Below are 26,542 nucleotides of genomic sequence, written 5' to 3'. Positions count from 1 at the left end.
CTAGTTGGCGTTACAATAAAAGTAAGTTTTGTTTTCCATGTTCAGGGTTGGAATCCAAGTGTCTAGAGTTTGTTCCCTAATGGATTTTAACTCAGCAATGAAATTAAATTTGTGAATCTTGCACAAACTGGCTACTTAATTTAGCTCATGGGTTTGATTGGATGCCAATTTAGTGGACCCCAGTGGGGTTTCTGTTCATGACCATTGGCTGAGAAGAGCAGTTTTCTTAAGCCAAAGATATGGAGCCCTCATTCTGAATTTGTGAGATATTTTATTTTGCTACCTCTGTAAATAAAGAATTGTGGATCAAATAATAAAAATAATATGATATACACATATGTAGTTGGTTTCAAGCTCTTTTATCCAGGAAGAATACAATCTGATCTTTTATTGCAACATGGGAAATAATGAAATAATTGATGCATTTTTTATGTTGTAAATTGAAAGAGATTTGCAGTGAGTGTTTGTCTAATTCTAAAGTCAATCTTTTCACAAGTAACAAGAAATAGAAACTGTAGAGCAAAGAAGAAAATGAATAACATTGTCAGAAGTGGGATTTGAACCCACGCCTCCAGAGGAGACTGCGACCTTAACGCAGCGCCTTAGACCGCACGGCCATCCTGACACATGAAACCACTGCTTTTTGAAAAGATGTATATTATGAAATAACCTATCTATAGTTACAATGACAATGTTGCTATTAAAACTGTTAATTTAAAAACTAGATATGAATTGCTTTTCCATTCATTTTAAAGAGGTTTCTAGTTGGCGTTACAATAAAAGTAAGTTTTGTTTTCCATGTTCAGGGTTGGAATCCAAGTGTCTAGAGTTTGTTCTCTAATGGATTTTAACTCAGCAATGAAATGAAATTTGTGAATCTTGCACAAACTGGCTACTTAATTTAGCTCATGGGTTTGATTGGATGCCATTGTAGTGGACCCCAGTGGGGTTTCTGTTCATGACCATTGGCTGAGAAGAGCAGTTTTCTTAAGCCAAAGATATGGAGCCCTCATTCTGAATTTGTGAGATATTTTATTTTGCTACCTCTGTAAATAAAGAATTGTGGATAAAATAATAAAAATAATATGATATACACATATGTGGTTGGTTTCAAGCTATTTTATCCAGGAAGAATACAATCTGATCTTTTATTGCAACATGGGAAATAATGAAATAATTGATGCATTTTTTATGTTGTAAATTGAAAGAGATTTGCAGTGAGTGTTTGTCTAATTCTAAAGTCAATCTTTTCACACGTAACAAGAAATAGAAACTGTAGAGCAAAGAAGAAAATGAATAACATTGTCAGAAGTGGGATTTGAACCCACGCCTCCAGAGGAGACTGCGACCTTAACGCAGCGCCTTAGACCGCACGGCCATCCTGACACATGAAACCACTGCTTTTTGAAAAGATGTATATTATGAAATAACCTATCTATAGTTACAATGACAATGTTGCTATTAAAACTGTTAATTTAAAAACTAGATATGAATTGCTTTTCCATTCATTTTAAAGAGGTTTCTAGTTGGCGTTACAATAAAAGTAAGTTTTGTTTTCCATGTTCAGGGTTGGAATCCAAGTGTCTAGAGTTTGTTCTCTAATGGATTTTAACTCAGCAATGAAATGAAATTTGTGAATCTTGCACAAACTGGCTACTTAATTTAGCTCATGGGTTTGATTGGATGCCATTGTAGTGGACCCCAGTGGGGTTTCTGTTCATGACCATTGGCTGAGAAGAGCAGTTTTCTTAAGCCAAAGATATGGAGCCCTCATTCTGAATTTGTGAGATATTTTATTTTGCTACCTCTGTAAATAAAGAATTGTGGATAAAATAATAAAAATAATATGATATACACATATGTGGTTGGTTTCAAGCTATTTTATCCAGGAAGAATACAATCTGATCTTTTATTGCAACATGGGAAATAATGAAATAATTGATGCATTTTTTATGTTGTAAATTGAAAGAGATTTGCAGTGAGTGTTTGTCTAATTCTAAAGTCAATCTTTTCACACGTAACAAGAAATAGAAACTGTAGAGCAAAGAAGAAAATGAATAACATTGTCAGAAGTGGGATTTGAACCCACGCCTCCAGAGGGGACTGCGACCTGAACGCAGCGCCTTAGACCGCTCGGCCATCCTGACACATGAAACCACTGCTTTTTGAAAAGATGTATATTATGAAATAACCTATCTATAGTTACAATGACAATGTTGCTATTAAAACTGTTAATTTAAAAACTAGATATGAATTGCTTTTTCATTCATTTTAAAGAGGTTTCTAGTTAGCGTTACAATAAAAGTAAGTTTTGTTTTCCATGTTCAGGGTTGGAATCCAAGTGTCTAGAGTTTGTTCTCTAATGGATTTTAACTCAGCAATGAAATTAAATTTGTGAATCTTACACAAACTGGTTATTTAATTTAGCTCATGGGTTCGATTGGATGCCATTGTAGTGGACCCCAGTGGGGTTTCTGTTCATGACCATTGGCTGAGAAGAGCAGTTTTCTTAAGCCAAAGATATGGAGCCCTCATTCTGAATTTGTGAGATATTTTATTTTGCTACCTCTGTAAATAAAGAATTGTGGATCAAATAATAAAAATAATATGATATACACATATGTGGTTGGTTTCAAGCTCTTTTATCCAGGGAGAATACAATCTGATCTTTTATTGCAACATGGGAAATAGAGAAATAATTGATGCATTTTTTATGTTGTAAAGTGAAAGAGATTTGCAGTGAGTGTTTGTCTAATTCTAAAGCCAATCTTTTCACAAGTAACAAGAAATAGAAACTGTAGAGCAAAGAAGAAAATGAATAACATTGTCAGAAGTGGGATTTGAACCCAGGCCACTCAGCGCCTTAAACCGCTCGGCCATCCTGACACATGAAACCACTACTTTTTGAAAAGATGTATATTATGAAATAACCTATCTATAGTTACAATGACAATGTTGCTATTAAAACTGTTAATTTAAAAACTAAATATGAATTGCTTTTCCATTCATTTTAAAGAGGTTTCTAGTTGGCGTTACAATAAAAGTAAGTTTTGTTTTCCATGTTCAGGGTTGGAATCCAAGTGTCTAGAGTTTGTTCTCTAATGGATTTTAACTCAGCAATGAAATTAAATTTGTGAATCTTGCACAAACTGGCTACTTAATTTAGCTCATGGGTTTGATTGGATGCCATTGTAGTGGACCCCAGTGGGGTTTCTGTTCATGACCATTGGCTGAGAAGAGCAGTTTTCTTAAGCCAAAGATATGGAGCCCTCATTCTGAATTTGTGAGATATTTTATTTTGCTACCTCTGTAAATAAAGAATTGTGGATCAAATAATAAAAATAATATGATATACACATATGTGGTTGGTTTCAAGCTCTTTTATCCAGAGAGAATACAATCTGATCTTTTATTGCAACATGGGAAATAATGAAATAATTGATGCATTTTTTATGTTGTAAATTGAAAGAGATTTGCAGTGAGTGTAAGTCTAATTCTAAAGTCAATCTTTTCACAAGTAACAAGAAATAGAAACTGTAGAGCAAATAAGAAAATTAATAACATTGTCAGAAGTGGGATTTGAACCCACGCCTCCAGAGGAGACTGCGACCTGAACTCAGCACCTTAGACCGCTCGGCCATCCTGACACATGAAATCACTACTTTTTGAAAAGATGTATATTATGAAATAACCTATCTATAGTTACAATGACAATGTTGCTATTAAAACTGTTAATTTAAAAACTAAATATGAATTGCTTTTCCATTCATTTTAAAGAGGTTTCTAGTTGGCGTTGCAATAAAAGTAAGTTTTGTTTTCCATGTTCAGGGTTGGAATCCAAGTGTCTAGAGTTTGTTCTCTAATGGATTTTAACTCAGCAATGATATTAAATTTGTGAATCTTGCACAAACTGGTTATTTAATTTAGCTCATGGGTTCGATTGGATGCCATTGTAGTGGACCCCAGTGGGGTTTTTGTTCATGACCATTGGCTGAGAAGAGCAGTTTTCTTAAGCCAAAGATATGGAGCCCTCATTCTGAATTTGTGAGATATTTTATTTTGCTACCTCTGTAAATAAAGAATTGTGGATCAAATAATAAAAATAATATGATATACACATATGTGGTTGGTTTCAAGCTCTTTTATCCAGGGAGAATACAATCTGATCTTTTATTGCAACATGGGAAATAATGAAATAATTGATGCATTTTTTATGTTGTAAATTGAAAGAGATTTGCAGTGAGTGTTTGCCTAATTCTAAAGCCAATCTTTTCACAAGTAACAAGAAATAGAAACTGTAGAGCAAAGAAGAAAATGAATAACATTGTCAGAAGTGGGATTTGAACCCAGGCCACTCAGCGCCTTAGACCGCTCGGCCATCCTGACACATGAAACCACTGCTTTTTGAAAAGATGTATATTATGAAATAACCTATCTATAGTTACAATGACAATGTTGCTATTAAAACTGTTAATTTAAAAAATAAATATGAATTGCTTTTCCATTCATTTTAAAGAGGTTTCTAGTTGGCGTTACAATAAAAGTAAGTTTTGTTTTCCATGTTCAGGGTTGGAATCCAAGTGTCTAGAGTTTGTTCTCTAATGGATTTTAACTCAGCAATGAAATGAAATTTGTGAATCTTGCACAAACTGGCTACTTAATTTAGCTCATGGGTTTGATTGGATGCCATTGTAGTGGACCCCAGTGGGGTTTCTGTTCATGACCATTGGCTGAGAAGAGCAGTTTTCTTAAGCCAAAGATATGGAGCCCTCATTCTGAATTTGTGAGATATTTTATTTTGCTACCTCTGTAAATAAAGAATTGTGGATAAAATAATAAAAATAATATGATATACACATATGTGGTTGGTTTCAAGCTCTTTTATCCAGGAAGAATACAATCTGATCTTTTATTGCAACATGGGAAATAATGAAATAATTGATGCATTTTTTATGTTGTAAATTGAAAGAGATTTGCAGTGAGTGTTTGTCTAATTCTAAAGTCAATCTTTTCACAAGTAACAAGAAATAGAAACTGTAGAGCAAAGAAGAAAATGAATAACATTGTCAGAAGTGGGATTTGAACCCACTGCTCCAGAGGAGACTGCGACCTGAATCCAGCGCCTTAGACCGCTCGGCCATCCTGACACATGAAACCACTGCTTTTTGAAAAGATGTATATTATGAAATAACCTATCTATAGTTACAATGACAATGTTGCTATTAAAACTGTTAATTTAAAAACTAGATATGAATTGCTTTTCCATTCATTTTAAAGAGGTTTCTAGTTGGCGTTACAATAAAAGTAAGTTTTGTTTTCCATGTTCAGGGTTGGAATCCAAGTGTCTAGAGTTTGTTCTCTAATGGATTTTAACTCAGCAATGAAATGAAATTTGTGAATCTTGCACAAACTGGCTACTTAATTTAGCTCATGGGTTTGATTGGATGCCAATTTAGTGGACCCCAGTGGGGTTTCTGTTCATGACCATTGGCTGAGAAGAGCAGTTTTCTTAAGCCAAAGATATGGAGCCCTCATTCTGAATTTGTGAGATATTTTATTTTGCTACCTCTGTAAATAAAGAATTGTAGATCAAATAATAAAAATAATATGATATTCACATATGTGGTTGGTTTCAAGCTCTTTTATCCAGGGAGAATACAATCTGATCTTTTATTGACACATGGGAAATAATGAAATAATTGATGCATTTTTTATGTTGTAAATTGAAAGAGATTTACAGTGAGTGTAAGTCTAATTCTAAAGTCAATCTTTTCACAAGTAACAAGAAATAGAAACTGTAGAGCAAAGAAGAAAATGAATAACATTGTCAGAAGTGGGATTTGAACCCACGCCTCCAGAGGGGACTGCGACCTGAACGCAGCGCCTTAGACCGCTCTGCCATCCTGACACATGAAACCACTGCTTTTTGAAAAGATGTATATTATGAAATAACCTTTCTATAGTTACAATGACAATGTTGCTATTAAAACTGTTAATTTAAAAACTAGATATGAATTGCTTTTTCATTCATTTTAAAGAGGTTTCTAGTTAGCGTTACAATAAAAGTAAGTTTTGTTTTCCATGTTCAGGGTTGGAATCCAAGTGTCTAGAGTTTGTTCTCTAATGGATTTTAACTCAGCAATGAAATTAAATTTGTGAATCTTACACAAACTGGTTATTTAATTTAGCTCATGGGTTCGATTGGATGCCATTGTAGTGGACCCCAGTGGGGTTTCTGTTCATGACCATTGGCTGAGAAGAGCAGTTTTCTTAAGCCAAAGATATGGAGCCCTCATTCTGAATTTGTGAGATATTTTATTTTGCTACCTCTGTAAATAAAGAATTGTGGATCAAATAATAAAAATAATATGATATACACATATGTGGTTGGTTTCAAGCTCTTTTATCCAGGGAGAATACAATCTGATCTTTTATTGCAACATGGGAAATAGAGAAATAATTGATGCATTTTTTATGTTGTAAAGTGAAAGAGATTTGCAGTGAGTGTTTGTCTAATTCTAAAGCCAATCTTTTCACAAGTAACAAGAAATAGAAACTGTAGAGCAAAGAAGAAAATGAATAACATTGTCAGAAGTGGGATTTGAACCCAGGCCACTCAGCGCCTTAAACCGCTCGGCCATCCTGACACATGAAACCACTGCTTTTTGAAAAGATGTATATTATGAAATAACCTATCTATAGTTACAATGACAATGTTGCTATTAAAACTGTTAATTTTAAAAATAAATATGAATTGCTTTTCCATTCATTTTAAAGAGGTTTCTAGTTGGCGTTACAATAAAAGTAAGTTTTGTTTTCCATGTTCAGGGTTGGAATCCAAGTGTCTAGAGTTTGTTCTCTAATGGATTTTAACTCAGCAATGAAATGAAATTTGTGAATCTTGCACAAACTGGCTACTTAATTTAGCTCATGGGTTTGATTGGATGCCATTGTAGTGGACCCCAGTGGGGTTTCTGTTCATGACCATTGGCTGAGAAGAGCAGTTTTCTTAAGCCAAAGATATGGAGCCCTCATTCTGAATTTGTGAGATATTTTATTTTGCTACCTCTGTAAATAAAGAATTGTGGATAAAATAATAAAAATAATATGATATACACATATGTGGTTGGTTTCAAGCTCTTTTATCCAGGAAGAATACAATCTGATCTTTTATTGCAACATGGGAAATAATGAAATAATTGATGCATTTTTTATGTTGTAAATTGAAAGAGATTTGCAGTGAGTGTTTGTCTAATTCTAAAGTCAATCTTTTCACAAGTAACAAGAAATAGAAACTGTAGAGCAAAGAAGAAAATGAATAACATTGTGAGAAGTGGGATTTGAACCCACGCCTCCAGAGGAGACTGCGACCTGAACGCAGCGCCTTAGACCGCTCGGCCATCCTGACACATGAAACCACTGCTTTTTGAAAAGATGTATATTATGAAATAACCTATCTATAGTTACAATGACAATGTTGCTATTAAAACTGTTAATTTAAAAACTAGATATGAATTGCTTTTCCATTCATTTTAAAGAGGTTTCTAGTTGGCGTTACAATAAAAGTAAGTTTTGTTTTCCATGTTCAGGGTTGGAATCCAAGTGTCTAGAGTTTGTTCCCTAATGGATTTTAACTCAGCAATGAAATGAAATTTGTGAATCTTGCACAAACTGGCTACTTATTTTAGCTCATGGGTTTGATTGGATGCCAATTTAGTGGACCCCAGTGGGGTTTCTGTTCATGACCATTGGCTGAGAAGAGCAGTTTTCTTAAGCCAAAGATATGGAGCCCTCATTCTGAATTTGTGAGATATTTTATTTTGCTACCTCTGTAAATAAAGAATTGTGGATCAAATAATAAAAATAATATGATATACACATATGTGGTTGGTTTCAAGCTCTTTTATCCAGGGAGAATACAATCTGATCTTTTATTGCAACATGGGAAATAATGAAATAATTGATGCATTTTTTATGTTGTAAATTGAAAGAGATTTGCAGTGAGTGTTTGTCTAATTCTAAAGCCAATCTTTTCACAAGTAACAAGAAATAGAAACTGTAGAGCAAAGAAGAAAATGAATAACATTGTCAGAAGTGGGATTTGAACCCAGGCCACTCAGCGCCTTAGACCGCTCGGCCATCCTGACACATGAAACCACTGCTTTTTAAAAAGATGTATATTATGAAATAACCTATCTATAGTTACAATGACAATGTTGCTATTAAAACTGTTAATTTAAAAAATAAATATGAATTGCTTTTCCATTCATTTTAAAGAGGTTTCTAGTTGGCGTTACAATAAAAGTAAGTTTTGTTTTCCATGTTCAGGGCTGGAATCCTAGTGTCTAGAGTTTGTTCTCTAATGGATTTTAACTCAGCAATGAAATGAAATTTGTGAATCTTGCACAAACTGGCTACTTAATTTAGCTCATGGGTTTGATTGGATGCCATTGTAGTGGACCCCAGTGGGGTTTCTGTTCATGACCATTGGCTGAGAAGAGCAGTTTTCTTAAGCCAAAGATATGGAGCCCTCATTCTGAATTTGTGAGATATTTTATTTTGCTACCTCTGTAAATAAAGAATTGTGGATCAAATAATAAAAATAATATGAAATACACATATGTGGTTGGTTTCAAGCTCTTTTATCCAGGGAGAATACAATCTGATCTTTTATTGCAACATGGGAAATAATGAAATAATTGATGCATTTTTTATGTTGTAAATTGAAAGAGATTTGCAGTGAGTGTAAGTCTAATTCTAAAGTCAATCTTTTCACAAGTAACAAGAAATAGAAACTGTAGAGCAAATAAGAAAATGAATAACATTGTCAGAAGTGGGATTTGAACCCACGCCTCCAGAAGAGACTGCGACCTGAACGCAGCGCCTTAGACCGCTCGGCCATCCTGACACATGAAACCACTACTTTTTGAAAAGATGTATATTATGAAATAACCTATCTATAGTTACAATGACAATGTTGCTATTAAAACTGTTAATTTAAAAACTAAATATGAATTGCTTTTCCATTCATTTTAAAGAGGTTTCTAGTTGGCGTTACAATAAAAGTAAGTTTTGTTTTCCATGTTCAGGGTTGGAATCCAAGTGTCTAGAGTTTGTTCTCTAATGGATTTTAACTCAGCAATTAAATTAAATTTGTGAATCTTGCACAAACTGGCTACTTAATTTAGCTCATGGGTTTGATTGGATGCCATTGTAGTGGACCCAAGTGGGGTTTCTGTTCATGACCATTGGCTGAGAAGAGCAGTTTTCTTAAGCCAAAGATATGGAGCCCTCATTCTGAATTTGTGAGATATTTTATTTTGCTACCTCTGTAAATAAAGAATTGTGGATCAAATAATAAAAATAATATGATATACACATATGTGGTTGGTTTCAAGCTCTTTTATCCAGAGAGAATACAATCTGATCTTTTATTGCAACATGGGAAATAATGAAATAATTGATGCATTTTTTATGTTGTAAATTGAAAGAGATTTGCAGTGAGTGTAAGTCTAATTCTAAAGTCAATCTTTTCACAAGTAACAAGAAATAGAAACTGTAGAGCAAAGAAGAAAATGAATAACATTGTCAGAAGTGGGATTTGAACCCACGCCTCCAGAGGAAACTGCGAAACGAACGCAGCGCCTTAGACCGCTCGGCCATCCTGACACATGAAACAACTACTTTTTTAAAAGATGTATATTATGAAATAACCTATCTATAGTTACAATGACAATGTTGCTATTAAAACTGTTAATTTAAAAACTAAATATGAATTGCTTTTTCATTCATTTTAAAGAGGTTTGTAGTTGGCGTTACAATAAAAGTATGTTTTGTTTTCCATGTTCAGGGTTGGAATCCAAGTGTCTAGAGTTTGTTCTCTAATGGATTTTAACTCAGCAATGAAATTAAATTTGTGAATCTTGCACAAACTGGTTATTTAATATAGCTCATGGGTTCGATTGGATGCCATTGTAGTGGACCCCAGTGGGGTTTCTGTTCATGACCATTGGCTGAGAAGAGCAGTTTTCTTAAGCCAAAGATATGGAGCCCTCATTCTGAATTTGTGAGATATTTTATTTTGCTACCTCTGTAAATAAAGAATTGTGGATCAAATAATAAAAATAATATGATATACACATATGTGGTTGGTTTCAAGCTCTTTTATCCAGGGAGAATACAATCTGATCTTTTATTGCAACATGGGAAATAATGAAATAATTGATGCATTTTTTATGTTGTAAATTGAAAGAGATTTGCAGTGAGTGTAAGTCTAATTCTAAAGTCAATCTTTTGACAAGTAACAAGAAATAGAAACTGTAGCGCAAAGAAGAAAATGAATAACATTGTCAGAAGTGGGATTTGAACCCACGCCTCCAGAGTAGACTGCGACCTGAACGCAGCGCCTTAGACCGCTCGGCCATCCAGACACATGAAACCACTACTTTTTGAAAAGATGTATATTATGAAATAACCTATCTATAGTTACAATGACAATGTTGCTATTAAAACTGTTAATTTAAAAACTAAATATGAATTGCTTTTTCATTCATTTTAAAGAGGTTTCTAGTTGGCGTTACAATAAAAGTATGTTTTGTTTTCCATGTTCAGGGTTGGAATCCAAGTGTCTAGAGTTTGTTCTCTAATGGATTTTAACTCAGCAATGAAATTAAATTTGTGAATCTTACACAAACTGGTTATTTAATTTAGCTCATGGGTTCGATTGGATGCCATTGTAGTGGACCCCAGTGGGGTTTCTGTTCATGACCATTGGCTGAGAAGAGCAGTTTTCTTAAGCCAAAGATATGGAGCCCTCATTCTGAATTTGTGAGATATTTTATTTTGCTACCTCTGTAAATAAAGAATTGTGGATCAAATAATAAAAATAATATGATATACACATATGTGGTTGGTTTCAAGCTCTTTTATCCAGGGAGAATACAATCTGATCTTTTATTGCAACATGGGAAATAGAGAAATAATTGATGCATTTTTTATGTTGTAAAGTGAAAGAGATTTGCAGTGAGTGTTTGTCTAATTCTAAAGCCAATCTTTTCACAAGTGACAAGAAATAGAAACTGTAGAGCAAAGAAGAAAATGAATAACATTGTCAGAAGTGGGATTTGAACCCAGGCCACTCAGCGCCTTAAACCGCTCGGCCATCCTGACACATGAAACCACTACTTTTTGAAAAGATGTATATTATGAAATAACCTATCTATAGTTACAATGACAATGTTGCTATTAAAACTGTTAATTTAAAAAATAAATATGAATTGCTTTTCCATTCATTTTAAAGAGGTTTCTAGTTGGCGTTACAATAAAAGTAAGTTTTGTTTTCCATGTTCAGGGTTGGAATCCAAGTGTCTAGAGTTTGTTCTCTAATGGATTTTAACTCAGCAATGAAATGAAATTTGTGAATCTTGCACAAACTGGCTACTTAATTTAGCTCATGGGTTTGATTGGATGCCATTGTAGTGGACCCCAGTGGGGTTTCTGTTCATGACCATTGGCTGAGAAGAGCAGTTTTCTTAAGCCAAAGATATGGAGCCCTCATTCTGAATTTGTGAGATATTTTATTTTGCTACCTCTGTAAATAAAGAATTGTGGATAAAATAATAAAAATAATATGATATACACATATGTGGTTGGTTTCAAGCTCTTTTATCCAGGAAGAATACAATCTGATCTTTTATTGCAACATGGGAAATAATGAAATAATTGATGCATTTTTTATGTTGTAAATTGAAAGAGATTTGCAGTGAGTGTTTGTCTAATTCTAAAGTCAATCTTTTCACAAGTAACAAGAAATAGAAACTGTAGAGCAAAGAAGAAAATGAATAACATTGTCAGAAGTGGGATTTGAACCCACGGCTCTAGAGGAGACTGCGACCTGAATCCAGCACCTTAGACCGCTCGGCCATCCTGACACATGAAACCACTGCTTTTTGAAAAGATGTATATTATGAAATAACCTATCTATAGTTACATTGACAATGTTGCTATTAAAACTGTTAATTTAAAAACTAGATATGAATTGCTTTTCCATTCATTTTAAAGAGGTTTCTAGTTGGCGTTACAATAAAAGTAAGTTTTGTTTTCCATGTTCAGGGTTGGAATCCAAGTGTCTAGAGTTTGTTCCCTAATGGATTTTTACTCAGCAATGAAATTAAATTTGTGAATCTTGCACAAACTGGCTACTTAATTTTGCTCATGGGTTTGATTGGATGCCAATTTAGTGGACCCCAGTGGGGTTTCTGTTCATGACCATTGGCTGAGAAGAGCAGTTTTCTTAAGCCAAAGATATGGAGCCCTCATTCTGAATTTGTGAGATATTTTATTTTGCTACCTCTGTAAATAAAGAATTGTGGATCAAATAATAAAAATAATATGATATACACATATGTGGTTGGTTTCAAGCTCTTTTATCCAGGAAGAATACAATCTGATCTTTTATTGCAACATGGGAAATAATGAAATAATTGATGCATTTTTTATGTTGTAAATTGAAAGAGATTTGCAGTGAGTGTTTGTCTAATTCTAAAGTCAATCTTTTCACAAGTAACAAGAAATAGAAACTGTAGAGCAAAGAAGAAAATGAATAACATTGTCAGAAGTGGGATTTGAACCCACGCCTCCAGAGGAGACTGCGACCTGAACGCAGCGCCTTAGACCGCTCGGCCATCCTGACACATGAAACCACTGCTTTTTGAAAAGATGTATATTATGAAATAACCTATCTATAGTTACAATGACAATGTTGCTTTTAAAACTGTTAATTTTAAAAATAAATATGAATTGCTTTTCCATTCATTTTAAAGAGGTTTCTAGTTGGCGTTACAATAAAAGTAAGTTTTGTTTTCCATGTTCAGGGTTGGAATCCAAGTGTCTAGAGTTTGTTCTCTAATGGATTTTAACTCAGCAATGAAATGAAATTTGTGAATCTTGCACAAACTGGCTACTTAATTTAGCTCATGGGTTTGATTGGATGCCATTGTAGTGGACCCCAGTGGGGTTTCTGTTCATGACCATTGGCTGAGAAGAGCAGTTTTCTTAAGCCAAAGATATGGAGCCCTCATTCTGAATTTGTGAGATATTTTATTTTGCTACCTCTGTAAATAAAGAATTGTGGATCAAATAATAAAAATAATATGATATACACATATGTGGTTGGTTTCAAGCTCTTTTATTCAGGGAGAATACAATCTGATCTTTTATTGCAACATGGGAAATAATGAAATAATTGATGCATTTTTTATGTTGTAAATTGAAAGAGATTTGCAGTGAGTGTAAGTCTAATTCTAAAGTCAATCTTTTCACAAGTAACAAGAAATAGAAACTGTAGAGCAAATAAGAAAATGAATAACATTGTCAGAAGTGGGATTTGAACCCAGGCCACTCAGCGCCTTAGACCGCTCGGCCATCCTGACACATGAAACCACTGCTTTTTGAAAAGATGTATATTATGAAATAACCTATCTATAGTTACAATGACAATGTTGCTATTAAAACTGTTAATTTAAAAAATAAATATGAATTGCTTTTCCATTCATTTTAAAGAGGTTTCTAGTTGGCGTTACAATAAAAGTAAGTTTTGTTTTCCATGTTCAGGGTTGGAATCCAAGTGTCTAGAGTTTGTTCTCTAATGGATTTTAACTCAGCAATGAAATGAAATTTGTGAATCTTGCACAAACTGGCTACTTAATTTAGCTCATGGGTTTGATTGGATGCCATTGTAGTGGACCCCAGTGGGGTTTCTGTTCATGACCATTGGCTGAGAAGAGCAGTTTTCTTAAGCCAAAGATATGGAGCCCTCATTCTGAATTTGTGAGATATTTTTTTTTGCTACCTCTGTAAATAAAGAATTGTGGATCAAATAATAAAAATAATATGATATACACATATGTGGTTGGTTTCAAGCTCTTTTATCCAGGGAGAATACAATCTGATCTTTTATTGCAACATGGGAAATAATGAAATAATTGATGCATTTTTTATGTTGTAAATTGAAAGAGATTTGCAGTGAGTGTAAGTCTAATTCTAAAGTCAATCTTTTGACAAGTAACAAGAAATAGAAACTGTAGCGCAAAGAAGAAAATGAATAACATTGTCAGAAGTGGGATTTGAACCCACGCCTCCAGAGTAGACTGCGACCTGAACGCAGCGCCTTAGACCGCTCGGCCATCCAGACACATGAAACCACTACTTTTTGAAAAGATGTATATTATGAAATAACCTATCTATAGTTACAATGACAATGTTGCTATTAAAACTGTTAATTTAAAAACTAAATATGAATTGCTTTTTCATTCATTTTAAAGAGGTTTCTAGTTGGCGTTACAATAAAAGTATGTTTTGTTTTCCATGTTCAGGGTTGGAATCCAAGTGTCTAGAGTTTGTTCTCTAATGGATTTTAACTCAGCAATGAAATTAAATTTGTGAATCTTACACAAACTGGTTATTTAATTTAGCTCATGGGTTCGATTGGATGCCATTGTAGTGGACCCCAGTGGGGTTTCTGTTCATGACCATTGGCTGAGAAGAGCAGTTTTCTTAAGCCAAAGATATGGAGCCCTCATTCTGAATTTGTGAGATATTTTATTTTGCTACCTCTGTAAATAAAGAATTGTGGATCAAATAATAAAAATAATATGATATACACATATGTGGTTGGTTTCAAGCTCTTTTATCCAGGGAGAATACAATCTGATCTTTTATTGCAACATGGGAAATAGAGAAATAATTGATGCATTTTTTATGTTGTAAAGTGAAAGAGATTTGCAGTGAGTGTTTGTCTAATTCTAAAGCCAATCTTTTCACAAGTGACAAGAAATAGAAACTGTAGAGCAAAGAAGAAAATGAATAACATTGTCAGAAGTGGGATTTGAACCCAGGCCACTCAGCGCCTTAAACCGCTCGGCCATCCTGACACATGAAACCACTACTTTTTGAAAAGATGTATATTATGAAATAACCTATCTATAGTTACAATGACAATGTTGCTATTAAAACTGTTAATTTAAAAAATAAATATGAATTGCTTTTCCATTCATTTTAAAGAGGTTTCTAGTTGGCGTTACAATAAAAGTAAGTTTTGTTTTCCATGTTCAGGGTTGGAATCCAAGTGTCTAGAGTTTGTTCTCTAATGGATTTTAACTCAGCAATGAAATGAAATTTGTGAATCTTGCACAAACTGGCTACTTAATTTAGCTCATGGGTTTGATTGGATGCCATTGTAGTGGACCCCAGTGGGGTTTCTGTTCATGACCATTGGCTGAGAAGAGCAGTTTTCTTAAGCCAAAGATATGGAGCCCTCATTCTGAATTTGTGAGATATTTTATTTTGCTACCTCTGTAAATAAAGAATTGTGGATAAAATAATAAAAATAATATGATATACACATATGTGGTTGGTTTCAAGCTCTTTTATCCAGGAAGAATACAATCTGATCTTTTATTGCAACATGGGAAATAATGAAATAATTGATGCATTTTTTATGTTGTAAATTGAAAGAGATTTGCAGTGAGTGTTTGTCTAATTCTAAAGTCAATCTTTTCACAAGTAACAAGAAATAGAAACTGTAGAGCAAAGAAGAAAATGAATAACATTGTCAGAAGTGGGATTTGAACCCACGGCTCTAGAGGAGACTGCGACCTGAATCCAGCACCTTAGACCGCTCGGCCATCCTGACACATGAAACCACTGCTTTTTGAAAAGATGTATATTATGAAATAACCTATCTATAGTTACATTGACAATGTTGCTATTAAAACTGTTAATTTAAAAACTAGATATGAATTGCTTTTCCATTCATTTTAAAGAGGTTTCTAGTTGGCGTTACAATAAAAGTAAGTTTTGTTTTCCATGTTCAGGGTTGGAATCCAAGTGTCTAGAGTTTGTTCCCTAATGGATTTTTACTCAGCAATGAAATTAAATTTGTGAATCTTGCACAAACTGGCTACTTAATTTAGCTCATGGGTTTGATTGGATGCCAATTTAGTGGACCCCAGTGGGGTTTCTGTTCATGACCATTGGCTGAGAAGAGCAGTTTTCTTAAGCCAAAGATATGGAGCCCTCATTCTGAATTTGTGAGATATTTTATTTTGCTACCTCTGTAAATAAAGAATTGTGGATCAAATAATAAAAATAATATGATATACACATATGTGGTTGGTTTCAAGCTCTTTTATCCAGGAAGAATACAATCTGATCTTTTATTGCAACATGGGAAATAATGAAATAATTGATGCATTTTTTATGTTGTAAATTGAAAGAGATTTGCAGTGAGTGTTTGTCTAATTCTAAAGTCAATCTTTTCACAAGTAACAAGAAATAGAAACTGTAGAGCAAAGAAGAAAATGAATAACATTGTCAGAAGTGGGATTTGAACCCACGCCTCCAGAGGAGACTGCGACCTGAACGCAGCGCCTTAGACCGCTCGGCCATCCTGACACATGAAACCACTGCTTTTTGAAAAGATGTATATTATGAAATAACCTATCTATAGTTACAATGACAATGTTGCTTTTAAAACTGTTAATTTTAAAAATAAATATGAATTGCTTTTCCATTCATTTTAAAGAGGTTTCTAGTTGGCGTTACAATAAAAGTAAGTTTTGTTTTCCATGTTCAGGGTTGGAATCCAAGTGTCTAGAGTTTGTTCTCTAATGGATTTTAACTCAGCAATGAAATGAAATTTGTGAATCTTGCACAAACTGGCTACTTAATTTAGCTCATGGGTTTGATTGGATGCCATTGTAGTGGACCCCAGTGGGGTTTCTGTTCATGACCATTGGCTGAGAAGAGCAGTTTTCTTAAGCCAAAGATATGGAGCCCTCATTCTGAATTTGTGAGATATTTTATTTTGCTACCTCTGTAAATAAAGAATTGTGGATCAAATAATAAAAATAATATGATATACACATATGTGGTTGGTTTCAAGCTCTTTTATTCAGGGAGAATACAATCTGATCTTTTATTGCAACATGGGAAATAATGAAATAATTGATGCATTTTTTATGTTGTAAATTGAAAGAGATTTGCAGTGAGTGTAAGTCTAATTCTAAAGTCAATCTTTTCACAAGTAACAAGAAATAGAAACTGTAGAGCAAATAAGAAAATGAATAACATTGTCAGAAGTGGGATTTGAACCCAGGCCACTCAGCGCCTTAGACCGCTCGGCCATCCTGACACATGAAACCACTGCTTTTTGAAAAGATGTATATTATGAAATAACCTATCTATAGTTACAATGACAATGTTGCTATTAAAACTGTTAATTTAAAAAATAAATATGAATTGCTTTTCCATTCATTTTAAAGAGGTTTCTAGTTGGCGTTACAATAAAAGTAAGTTTTGTTTTCCATGTTCAGGGTTGGAATCCAAGTGTCTAGAGTTTGTTCTCTAATGGATTTTAACTCAGCAATGAAATGAAATTTGTGAATCTTGCACAAACTGGCTACTTAATTTAGCTCATGGGTTTGATTGGATGCCATTGTAGTGGACCCCAGTGGGGTTTCTGTTCATGACCATTGGCTGAGAAGAGCAGTTTTCTTAAGCCAAAGATATGGAGCCCTCATTCTGAATTTGTGAGATATTTTTTTTTGCTACCTCTGTAAATAAAGAATTGTGGATCAAATAATAAAAATAATATGATATACACATATGTGGTTGGTTTCAAGCTCTTTTATTCAGGGAGAATACAATCTGATCTTTTATTGCAACATGGGAAATAATGAAATAATTGATGCATTTTTTATGTTGTAAATTGAAAGAGATTTGCAGTGAGTGTAAGTCTAATTCTAAAGTCAATCTTTTCACAAGTAACAAGAAATAGAAACTGTAGAGCAAATAAGAAAATGAATAACATTGTCAGAAGTGGGATTTGAACCCATGCCTCCAGAGGAGACTGCGAACTGAACGCAGCACCTTAGACCGCTCGGCCATCCTGACACATGAAACCACTACTTTTTGAAAAGATGTATATTATGAAATAACCTATCTATAGTTACAATGACAATGTTACTATTAAAACTGTTAATTTAAAAACTAAATATGAATTGCTTTTCCATTCATTTTAAAGAGGTTTCTAGTTGGCGTTGCAATAAAAGTAAGTTTTGTTTTCCATGTTCAGGGTTGGAATCCAAGTGTCTAGAGTTTGTTCTCTAATGGATTTTAACTCAGCAATGAAATTAAATTTGTGAATCTTGCACAAACTGGTTATTTAATTTAGCTCATGGGTTCGATTGGATGCCATTGTAGTGGACCCCAGTGGGGTTTTTGTTCATGACCATTGGCTGAGAAGAGCAGTTTTCTTAAGCCAAAGATATGGAGCCCTCATTCTGAATTTGTGAGATATTTTATTTTGCTACCTCTGTAAATAAAGAATTGTGGATAAAATAATAAAAATAATATGATATACACATATGTGGTTGGTTTCAAGCTCTTTTATCCAGGAAGAATACAATCTGATCTTTTATTGCAACATGGGAAATAATGAAATAATTGATGCATTTTTTATGTTGTAAATTGAAAGAGATTTGCAGTGAGTGTTTGTCTAATTCTAAAGTCAATCTTTTCACACGTAACAAGAAATAGAAACTGTAGAGCAAAGAAGAAAATGAATAACATTGTCAGAAGTGGGATTTGAACCCACGCCTCCAGAGGGGACTGCGACCCGAACGCAGCGCCTTAGACCGCTCAGCCATCCTGACACATGAAACCACTGCTTTTTGAAAAGATGTATATTATGAAATAACCTATCTATAGTTACAATGACAATGTTGCTATTAAAACTGTTAATTTAAAAACTAGATATGAATTGCTTTTTCATTCATTTTAAAGAGGTTTCTAGTTAGCGTTACAATAAAAGTAAGTTTTGTTTTCCATGTTCAGGGTTGGAATCCAAGTGTCTAGAGTTTGTTCTCTAATGGATTTTAACTCAGCAATGAAATTAAATTTGTGAATCTTACACAAACTGGTTATTTAATTTAGCTCATGGGTTCGATTGGATGCCATTGTAGTGGACCCCAGTGGGGTTTCTGTTCATGACCATTGGCTGAGAAGAGCAGTTTTCTTAAGCCAAAGATATGGAGCCCTCATTCTTAATTTGTGAGATATTTTATTTTGCTACCTCTGTAAATAAAGAATTGTGGATCAAATAATAAAAATAATATGATATACACATATGTGGTTGGTTTCAAGCTCTTTTATCCAGGGAGAATACAATCTGATCTTTTATTGCAACATGGGAAATAGAGAAATAATTGATGCATTTTTTATGTTGTAAAGTGAAAGAGATTTGCAGTGAGTGTTTGTCTAATTCTAAAGCCAATCTTTTCACAAGTAACAAGAAATAGAAACTGTAGAGCAAAGAAGAAAATGAATAACATTGTCAGAAGTGGGATTTGAACCCAGGCCACTCAGCGCCTTAAACCGCTCGGCCATCCTGACACATGAAACCACTACTTTTTGAAAAGATGTATATTATGAAATAACCTATCTATAGTTACAATGACAATGTTGCTATTAAAACTGTTAATTTAAAAACTAAATATGAATTGCTTTTCCATTCATTTTAAAGAGGTTTCTAGTTGGCGTTACAATAAAAGTAAGTTTTGTTTTCCATGTTCAGGGTTGGAATCCAAGTGTCTAGAGTTTGTTCTCTAATGGATTTTAACTCAGCAATGAAATTAAATTTGTGAATCTTGCACAAACTGGCTACTTAATTTAGCTCATGGGTTTGATTGGATGCCATTGTAGTGGACCCCAGTGGGGTTTCTGTTCATGACCATTGGCTGAGAAGAGCAGTTTTCTTAAGCCAAAGATATGGAGCCCTCATTCTGAATTTGTGAGATATTTTATTTTGCTACCTCTGTAAATAAAGAATTGTGGATCAAATAATAAAAATAATATGATATACACATATGTGGTTGGTTTCAAGCTCTTTTATCCAGAGAGAATACAATCTGATCTTTTATTGCAACATGGGAAATAATGAAATAATTGATGCATTTTTTATGTTGTAAATTGAAAGAGATTTGCAGTGAGTGTAAGTCTAATTCTAAAGTCAATCTTTTCACAAGTAACAAGAAATAGAAACTGTAGAGCAAATAAGAAAATTAATAACATTGTCAGAAGTGGGATTTGAACCCACGCCTCCAGAGGAGACTGCGACCTGAACTCAGCACCTTAGACCGCTCGGCCATCCTGACACATGAAACCACTACTTTTTGAAAAGATGTATATTATGAAATAACCTATCTATAGTTACAATGACAATGTTGCTATTAAAACTGTTAATTTAAAAACTAAATATGAATTGCTTTTCCATTCATTTTAAAGAGGTTTCTAGTTGGCGTTGCAATAAAAGTAAGTTTTGTTTTCCATGTTCAGGGTTGGAATCCAAGTGTCTAGAGTTTGTTCTCTAATGGATTTTAACTCAGCAATGATATTAAATTTGTGAATCTTGCACAAACTGGTTATTTAATTTAGCTCATGGGTTCGATTGGATGCCATTGTAGTGGACCCCAGTGGGGTTTTTGTTCATGACCATTGGCTGAGAAGAGCAGTTTTCTTAAGCCAAAGATATGGAGCCCTCATTCTGAATTTGTGAGATATTTTATTTTGCTACCTCTGTAAATAAAGAATTGTGGATCAAATAATAAAAATAATATGATATACACATATGTGGTTGGTTGCAAGCTCTTTTATCCAGGGAGAATACAATCTGATCTTTTATTGCAACATGGGAAATAATGAAATAATTGATGCATTTTTTATGTTGTAAATTGAAAGAGATTTGCAGTGAGTGTTTGCCTAATTCAAAAGCCAATCTTTTCACAAGTAACAAGAAATAGAAACTGTAGAGCAAAGAAGAAAATGAATAACATTGTCAGAAGTGGGATTTGAACCCAGGCCACTCAGCGCCTTAGACCGCTCGGCCATCCTGACACATGAAACCACTGCTTTTTGAAAAGATGTATATTATGAAATAACCTATCTATAGTTACAATGACAATGTTGCTATTAAAACTGTTAATTTAAAAAATAAATATGAATTGCTTTTCCATTCATTTTAAAGAGGTTTCTAGTTGGCGTTACAATAAAAGTAAGTTTTGTTTTCCATGTTCAGGGTTGGAATCCAAGTGTCTAGAGTTTGTTCTCTAATGGATTTTAACTCAGCAATGAAATGAAATTTGTGAATCTTGCACAAACTGGCTACTTAATTTAGCTCATGGGTTTGATTGGATGCCATTGTAGTGGACCCCAGTGGGGTTTCTGTTCATGACCATTGGCTGAGAAGAGCAGTTTTCTTAAGCCAAAGATATGGAGCCCTCATTCTGAATTTGTGAGATATTTTATTTTGCTACCTCTGTAAATAAAGAATTGTGGATAAAATAATAAAAATAATATGATATACACATATGTGGTTGGTTTCAAGCTCTTTTATCCAGGAAGAATACAATCTGATCTTTTATTGCAACATGGGAAATAATGAAATAATTGATGCATTTTTTATGTTGTAAATTGAAAGAGATTTGCAGTGAGTGTTTGTCTAATTCTAAAGTCAATCTTTTCACAAGTAACAAGAAATAGAAACTGTAGAGCAAAGAATAAAATGAATAACATTGTCAGAAGTGGGATTTGAACCCACTGCTCCAGAGGAGACTGCGACCTGAATCCAGCGCCTTAGACCGCTCGGCCATCCTGACACATGAAACCACTGCTTTTTGAAAAGATGTATATTATGAAATAACCTATCTATAGTTACAATGACAATGTTGCTATTAAAACTGTTAATTTAAAAACTAGATATGAATTGCTTTTCCATTCATTTTAAAGAGGTTTCTAGTTGGCGTTACAATAAAAGTAAGTTTTGTTTTCCATGTTCAGGGTTGGAATCCAAGTGTCTAGAGTTTGTTCCCTAATGGATTTTAACTCAGCAATGAAATTAAATTTGTGAATCTTGCACAAACTGGCTACTTAATTTAGCTCATGGGTTTGATTGGATGCCAATTTAGTGGACCCCAGTGGGGTTTCTGTTCATGACCATTGGCTGAGAAGAGCAGTTTTCTTAAGCCAAAGATATGGAGCCCTCATTCTGAATTTGTGAGATATTTTATTTTGCTACCTCTGTAAATAAAGAATTGTGGATCAAATAATAAAAATAATATGATATACACATATGTAGTTGGTTTCAAGCTCTTTTATCCAGGAAGAATACAATCTGATCTTTTATTGCAACATGGGAAATAATGAAATAATTGATGCATTTTTTATGTTGTAAATTGAAAGAGATTTGCAGTGAGTGTTTGTCTAATTCTAAAGTCAATCTTTTCACAAGTAACAAGAAATAGAAACTGTAGAGCAAAGAAGAAAATGAATAACATTGTCAGAAGTGGGATTTGAACCCACGCCTCCAGAGGAGACTGCGACCTTAACGCAGCGCCTTAGACCGCACGGCCATCCTGACACATGAAACCACTGCTTTTTGAAAAGATGTATATTATGAAATAACCTATCTATAGTTACAATGACAATGTTGCTATTAAAACTGTTAATTTAAAAACTAGATATGAATTGCTTTTCCATTCATTTTAAAGAGGTTTCTAGTTGGCGTTACAATAAAAGTAAGTTTTGTTTTCCATGTTCAGGGTTGGAATCCAAGTGTCTAGAGTTTGTTCTCTAATGGATTTTAACTCAGCAATGAAATGAAATTTGTGAATCTTGCACAAACTGGCTACTTAATTTAGCTCATGGGTTTGATTGGATGCCATTGTAGTGGACCCCAGTGGGGTTTCTGTTCATGACCATTGGCTGAGAAGAGCAGTTTTCTTAAGCCAAAGATATGGAGCCCTCATTCTGAATTTGTGAGATATTTTATTTTGCTACCTCTGTAAATAAAGAATTGTGGATAAAATAATAAAAATAATATGATATACACATATGTGGTTGGTTTCAAGCTATTTTATCCAGGAAGAATACAATCTGATCTTTTATTGCAACATGGGAAATAATGAAATAATTGATGCATTTTTTATGTTGTAAATTGAAAGAGATTTGCAGTGAGTGTTTGTCTAATTCTAAAGTCAATCTTTTCACACGTAACAAGAAATAGAAACTGTAGAGCAAAGAAGAAAATGAATAACATTGTCAGAAGTGGGATTTGAACCCACGCCTCCAGAGGGGACTGCGACCTGAACGCAGCGCCTTAGACCGCTCGGCCATCCTGACACATGAAACCACTGCTTTTTGAAAAGATGTATATTATGAAATAACCTATCTATAGTTACAATGACAATGTTGCTATTAAAACTGTTAATTTAAAAACTAGATATGAATTGCTTTTTCATTCATTTTAAAGAGGTTTCTAGTTAGCGTTACAATAAAAGTAAGTTTTGTTTTCCATGTTCAGGGTTGGAATCCAAGTGTCTAGAGTTTGTTCTCTAATGGATTTTAACTCAGCAATGAAATTAAATTTGTGAATCTTACACAAACTGGTTATTTAATTTAGCTCATGGGTTCGATTGGATGCCATTGTAGTGGACCCCAGTGGGGTTTCTGTTCATGACCATTGGCTGAGAAGAGCAGTTTTCTTAAGCCAAAGATATGGAGCCCTCATTCTGAATTTGTGAGATATTTTATTTTGCTACCTCTGTAAATAAAGAATTGTGGATCAAATAATAAAAATAATATGATATACACATATGTGGTTGGTTTCAAGCTCTTTTATCCAGGGAGAATACAATCTGATCTTTTATTGCAACATGGGAAATAGAGAAATAATTGATGCATTTTTTATGTTGTAAAGTGAAAGAGATTTGCAGTGAGTGTTTGTCTAATTCTAAAGCCAATCTTTTCACAAGTAACAAGAAATAGAAACTGTAGAGCAAAGAAGAAAATGAATAACATTGTCAGAAGTGGGATTTGAACCCAGGCCACTCAGCGCCTTAAACCGCTCGGCCATCCTGACACATGAAACCACTACTTTTTGAAAAGATGTATATTATGAAATAACCTATCTATAGTTACAATGACAATGTTGCTATTAAAACTGTTAATTTAAAAACTAAATATGAATTGCTTTTCCATTCATTTTAAAGAGGTTTCTAGTTGGCGTTACAATAAAAGTAAGTTTTGTTTTCCATGTTCAGGGTTGGAATCCAAGTGTCTAGAGTTTGTTCTCTAATGGATTTTAACTCAGCAATGAAATTAAATTTGTGAATCTTGCACAAACTGGCTACTTAATTTAGCTCATGGGTTTGATTGGATGCCATTGTAGTGGACCCCAGTGGGGTTTCTGTTCATGACCATTGGCTGAGAAGAGCAGTTTTCTTAAGCCAAAGATATGGAGCCCTCATTCTGAATTTGTGAGATATTTTATTTTGCTACCTCTGTAAATAAAGAATTGTGGATCAAATAATAAAAATAATATGATATACACATATGTGGTTGGTTTCAAGCTCTTTTATCCAGAGAGAATACAATCTGATCTTTTATTGCAACATGGGAAATAATGAAATAATTGATGCATTTTTTATGTTGTAAATTGAAAGAGATTTGCAGTGAGTGTAAGTCTAATTCTAAAGTCAATCTTTTCACAAGTAACAAGAAATAGAAACTGTAGAGCAAATAAGAAAATTAATAACATTGTCAGAAGTGGGATTTGAACCCACGCCTCCAGAGGAGACTGCGACCTGAACTCAGCACCTTAGACCGCTCGGCCATCCTGACACATGAAACCACTACTTTTTGAAAAGATGTATATTATGAAATAACCTATCTATAGTTACAATGACAATGTTGCTATTAAAACTGTTAATTTAAAAACTAAATATGAATTGCTTTTCCATTCATTTCAAAGAGGTTTCTAGTTGGCGTTGCAATAAAAGTAAGTTTTGTTTTCCATGTTCAGGGTTGGAATCCAAGTGTCTAGAGTTTGTTCTCTAATGGATTTTAACTCAGCAATGATATTAAATTTGTGAATCTTGCACAAACTGGTTATTTAATTTAGCTCATGGGTTCGATTGGATGCCATTGTAGTGGACCCCAGTGGGGTTTTTGTTCATGACCATTGGCTGAGAAGAGCAGTTTTCTTAAGCCAAAGATATGGAGCCCTCATTCTGAATTTGAGAGATATTTTATTTTGCTACCTCTGTAAATAAAGAATTGTGGATCAAATAATAAAAATAATATGATATACACATATGTGGTTGGTTTCAAGCTCTTTTATCCAGGGAGAATACAATCTGATCTTTTATTGCAACATGGGAAATAATGAAATAATTGATGCATTTTTTATGTTGTAAATTGAAAGAGATTTGCAGTGAGTGTTTGCCTAATTCTAAAGCCAATCTTTTCACAAGTAACAAGAAATAGAAACTGTAGAGCAAAGAAGAAAATGAATAACATTGTCAGAAGTGGGATTTGAACCCAGGCCACTCAGCGCCTTAGACCGCTCGGCCATCCTGACACATGAAACCACTGCTTTTTGAAAAGATGTATATTATGAAATAACCTATCTATAGTTACAATGACAATGTTGCTATTAAAACTGTTAATTTAAAAAATAAATATGAATTGCTTTTCCATTCATTTTAAAGAGGTTTCTAGTTGGCGTTACAATAAAAGTAAGTTTTGTTTTCCATGTTCAGGGTTGGAATCCAAGTGTCTAGAGTTTGTTCTCTAATGGATTTTAACTCAGCAATGAAATGAAATTTGTGAATCTTGCACAAACTGGCTACTTAATTTAGCTCATGGGTTTGATTGGATGCCATTGTAGTGGACCCCAGTGGGGTTTCTGTTCATGACCATTGGCTGAGAAGAGCAGTTTTCTTAAGCCAAAGATATGGAGCCCTCATTCTGAATTTGTGAGATATTTTATTTTGCTACCTCTGTAAATAAAGAATTGTGGATAAAATAATAAAAATAATATGATATACACATATGTGGTTGGTTTCAAGCTCTTTTATCCAGGAAGAATACAATCTGATCTTTTATTGCAACATGGGAAATAATGAAATAATTGATGCATTTTTTATGTTGTAAATTGAAAGAGATTTGCAGTGAGTGTTTGTCTAATTCTAAAGTCAATCTTTTCACAAGTAACAAGAAATAGAAACTGTAGAGCAAAGAATAAAATGAATAACATTGTCAGAAGTGGGATTTGAACCCACTGCTCCAGAGGAGACTGCGACCTGAATCCAGCGCCTTAGACCGCTCGGCCATCCTGACACATGAAACCACTGCTTTTTGAAAAGATGTATATTATGAAATAACCTATCTATAGTTACAATGACAATGTTGCTATTAAAACTGTTAATTTAAAAACTAGATATGAATTGCTTTTCCATTCATTTTAAAGAGGTTTCTAGTTGGCGTTACAATAAAAGTAAGTTTTGTTTTCCATGTTCAGGGTTGGAATCCAAGTGTCTAGAGTTTGTTCCCTAATGGATTTTAACTCAGCAATGAAATTAAATTTGTGAATCTTGCACAAACTGGCTACTTAATTTAGCTCATGGGTTTGATTGGATGCCAATTT

The 26,542-nt window shown here is 33.8% G+C and overlaps 23 non-coding genes across 23 annotated transcripts; all 23 read right to left on the bottom strand.

Annotated features, from left to right (window-relative positions):
• Positions 1 to 542: 542 nt before the first annotated feature.
• Positions 543 to 625, bottom strand: TRNAL-AAG (transfer RNA leucine (anticodon AAG)). The gene has a single exon. It is a non-coding gene; the product is annotated as a tRNA-Leu (tRNA).
• Positions 626 to 1,303: 678 nt separating this feature from the next.
• TRNAL-AAG (transfer RNA leucine (anticodon AAG)) lies at positions 1,304 to 1,386 on the bottom strand. The gene has a single exon. It is a non-coding gene; the product is annotated as a tRNA-Leu (tRNA).
• A 678-nt stretch (positions 1,387 to 2,064) lies between these two features.
• Positions 2,065 to 2,147, bottom strand: TRNAL-CAG (transfer RNA leucine (anticodon CAG)). Its single transcript has one exon. It is a non-coding gene; the product is annotated as a tRNA-Leu (tRNA).
• A 1,417-nt stretch (positions 2,148 to 3,564) lies between these two features.
• TRNAL-CAG (transfer RNA leucine (anticodon CAG)) lies at positions 3,565 to 3,647 on the bottom strand. The gene has a single exon. It is a non-coding gene; the product is annotated as a tRNA-Leu (tRNA).
• A 1,417-nt stretch (positions 3,648 to 5,064) lies between these two features.
• TRNAL-CAG (transfer RNA leucine (anticodon CAG)) lies at positions 5,065 to 5,147 on the bottom strand. Its single transcript is given in 2 exon segments — positions 5,065 to 5,099; positions 5,110 to 5,147. It is a non-coding gene; the product is annotated as a tRNA-Leu (tRNA).
• Positions 5,148 to 5,825: 678 nt separating this feature from the next.
• TRNAL-CAG (transfer RNA leucine (anticodon CAG)) lies at positions 5,826 to 5,908 on the bottom strand. The gene has a single exon. It is a non-coding gene; the product is annotated as a tRNA-Leu (tRNA).
• Positions 5,909 to 7,325: 1,417 nt separating this feature from the next.
• Positions 7,326 to 7,408, bottom strand: TRNAL-CAG (transfer RNA leucine (anticodon CAG)). The gene has a single exon. It is a non-coding gene; the product is annotated as a tRNA-Leu (tRNA).
• A 1,417-nt stretch (positions 7,409 to 8,825) lies between these two features.
• TRNAL-CAG (transfer RNA leucine (anticodon CAG)) lies at positions 8,826 to 8,908 on the bottom strand. The gene has a single exon. It is a non-coding gene; the product is annotated as a tRNA-Leu (tRNA).
• Positions 8,909 to 9,586: 678 nt separating this feature from the next.
• On the bottom strand, positions 9,587 to 9,669 carry TRNAT-CGU (transfer RNA threonine (anticodon CGU)). The gene has a single exon. It is a non-coding gene; the product is annotated as a tRNA-Thr (tRNA).
• Positions 9,670 to 10,347: 678 nt separating this feature from the next.
• Positions 10,348 to 10,430, bottom strand: TRNAL-CAG (transfer RNA leucine (anticodon CAG)). Its single transcript has one exon. It is a non-coding gene; the product is annotated as a tRNA-Leu (tRNA).
• A 1,417-nt stretch (positions 10,431 to 11,847) lies between these two features.
• On the bottom strand, positions 11,848 to 11,930 carry TRNAL-CAG (transfer RNA leucine (anticodon CAG)). Its single transcript is given in 2 exon segments — positions 11,848 to 11,882; positions 11,893 to 11,930. It is a non-coding gene; the product is annotated as a tRNA-Leu (tRNA).
• A 678-nt stretch (positions 11,931 to 12,608) lies between these two features.
• On the bottom strand, positions 12,609 to 12,691 carry TRNAL-CAG (transfer RNA leucine (anticodon CAG)). Its single transcript has one exon. It is a non-coding gene; the product is annotated as a tRNA-Leu (tRNA).
• A 1,417-nt stretch (positions 12,692 to 14,108) lies between these two features.
• TRNAL-CAG (transfer RNA leucine (anticodon CAG)) lies at positions 14,109 to 14,191 on the bottom strand. Its single transcript has one exon. It is a non-coding gene; the product is annotated as a tRNA-Leu (tRNA).
• A 1,417-nt stretch (positions 14,192 to 15,608) lies between these two features.
• Positions 15,609 to 15,691, bottom strand: TRNAL-CAG (transfer RNA leucine (anticodon CAG)). Its single transcript is given in 2 exon segments — positions 15,609 to 15,643; positions 15,654 to 15,691. It is a non-coding gene; the product is annotated as a tRNA-Leu (tRNA).
• Positions 15,692 to 16,369: 678 nt separating this feature from the next.
• On the bottom strand, positions 16,370 to 16,452 carry TRNAL-CAG (transfer RNA leucine (anticodon CAG)). Its single transcript has one exon. It is a non-coding gene; the product is annotated as a tRNA-Leu (tRNA).
• Positions 16,453 to 17,869: 1,417 nt separating this feature from the next.
• Positions 17,870 to 17,952, bottom strand: TRNAL-CAG (transfer RNA leucine (anticodon CAG)). The gene has a single exon. It is a non-coding gene; the product is annotated as a tRNA-Leu (tRNA).
• Positions 17,953 to 18,630: 678 nt separating this feature from the next.
• Positions 18,631 to 18,713, bottom strand: TRNAP-CGG (transfer RNA proline (anticodon CGG)). Its single transcript has one exon. It is a non-coding gene; the product is annotated as a tRNA-Pro (tRNA).
• Positions 18,714 to 20,130: 1,417 nt separating this feature from the next.
• Positions 20,131 to 20,213, bottom strand: TRNAL-CAG (transfer RNA leucine (anticodon CAG)). The gene has a single exon. It is a non-coding gene; the product is annotated as a tRNA-Leu (tRNA).
• A 1,417-nt stretch (positions 20,214 to 21,630) lies between these two features.
• On the bottom strand, positions 21,631 to 21,713 carry TRNAL-CAG (transfer RNA leucine (anticodon CAG)). The gene is given in 2 exon segments: positions 21,631 to 21,665; positions 21,676 to 21,713. It is a non-coding gene; the product is annotated as a tRNA-Leu (tRNA).
• A 678-nt stretch (positions 21,714 to 22,391) lies between these two features.
• TRNAL-AAG (transfer RNA leucine (anticodon AAG)) lies at positions 22,392 to 22,474 on the bottom strand. The gene has a single exon. It is a non-coding gene; the product is annotated as a tRNA-Leu (tRNA).
• A 678-nt stretch (positions 22,475 to 23,152) lies between these two features.
• On the bottom strand, positions 23,153 to 23,235 carry TRNAL-CAG (transfer RNA leucine (anticodon CAG)). The gene has a single exon. It is a non-coding gene; the product is annotated as a tRNA-Leu (tRNA).
• A 1,417-nt stretch (positions 23,236 to 24,652) lies between these two features.
• On the bottom strand, positions 24,653 to 24,735 carry TRNAL-CAG (transfer RNA leucine (anticodon CAG)). The gene has a single exon. It is a non-coding gene; the product is annotated as a tRNA-Leu (tRNA).
• Positions 24,736 to 26,152: 1,417 nt separating this feature from the next.
• Positions 26,153 to 26,235, bottom strand: TRNAL-CAG (transfer RNA leucine (anticodon CAG)). Its single transcript is given in 2 exon segments — positions 26,153 to 26,187; positions 26,198 to 26,235. It is a non-coding gene; the product is annotated as a tRNA-Leu (tRNA).
• Positions 26,236 to 26,542: the final 307 nt, after the last annotated feature.

The sequence above is a fragment of the Pseudophryne corroboree genome, chromosome 1 (genome assembly GCF_028390025.1).
Source record: "Pseudophryne corroboree isolate aPseCor3 chromosome 1, aPseCor3.hap2, whole genome shotgun sequence".
Lineage (NCBI taxonomy): Eukaryota > Metazoa > Chordata > Amphibia > Anura > Myobatrachidae > Pseudophryne > Pseudophryne corroboree.
Note: the sequence above shows the minus strand (reverse complement) of the source record. Positions and strands in the feature narration are given on the sequence as shown.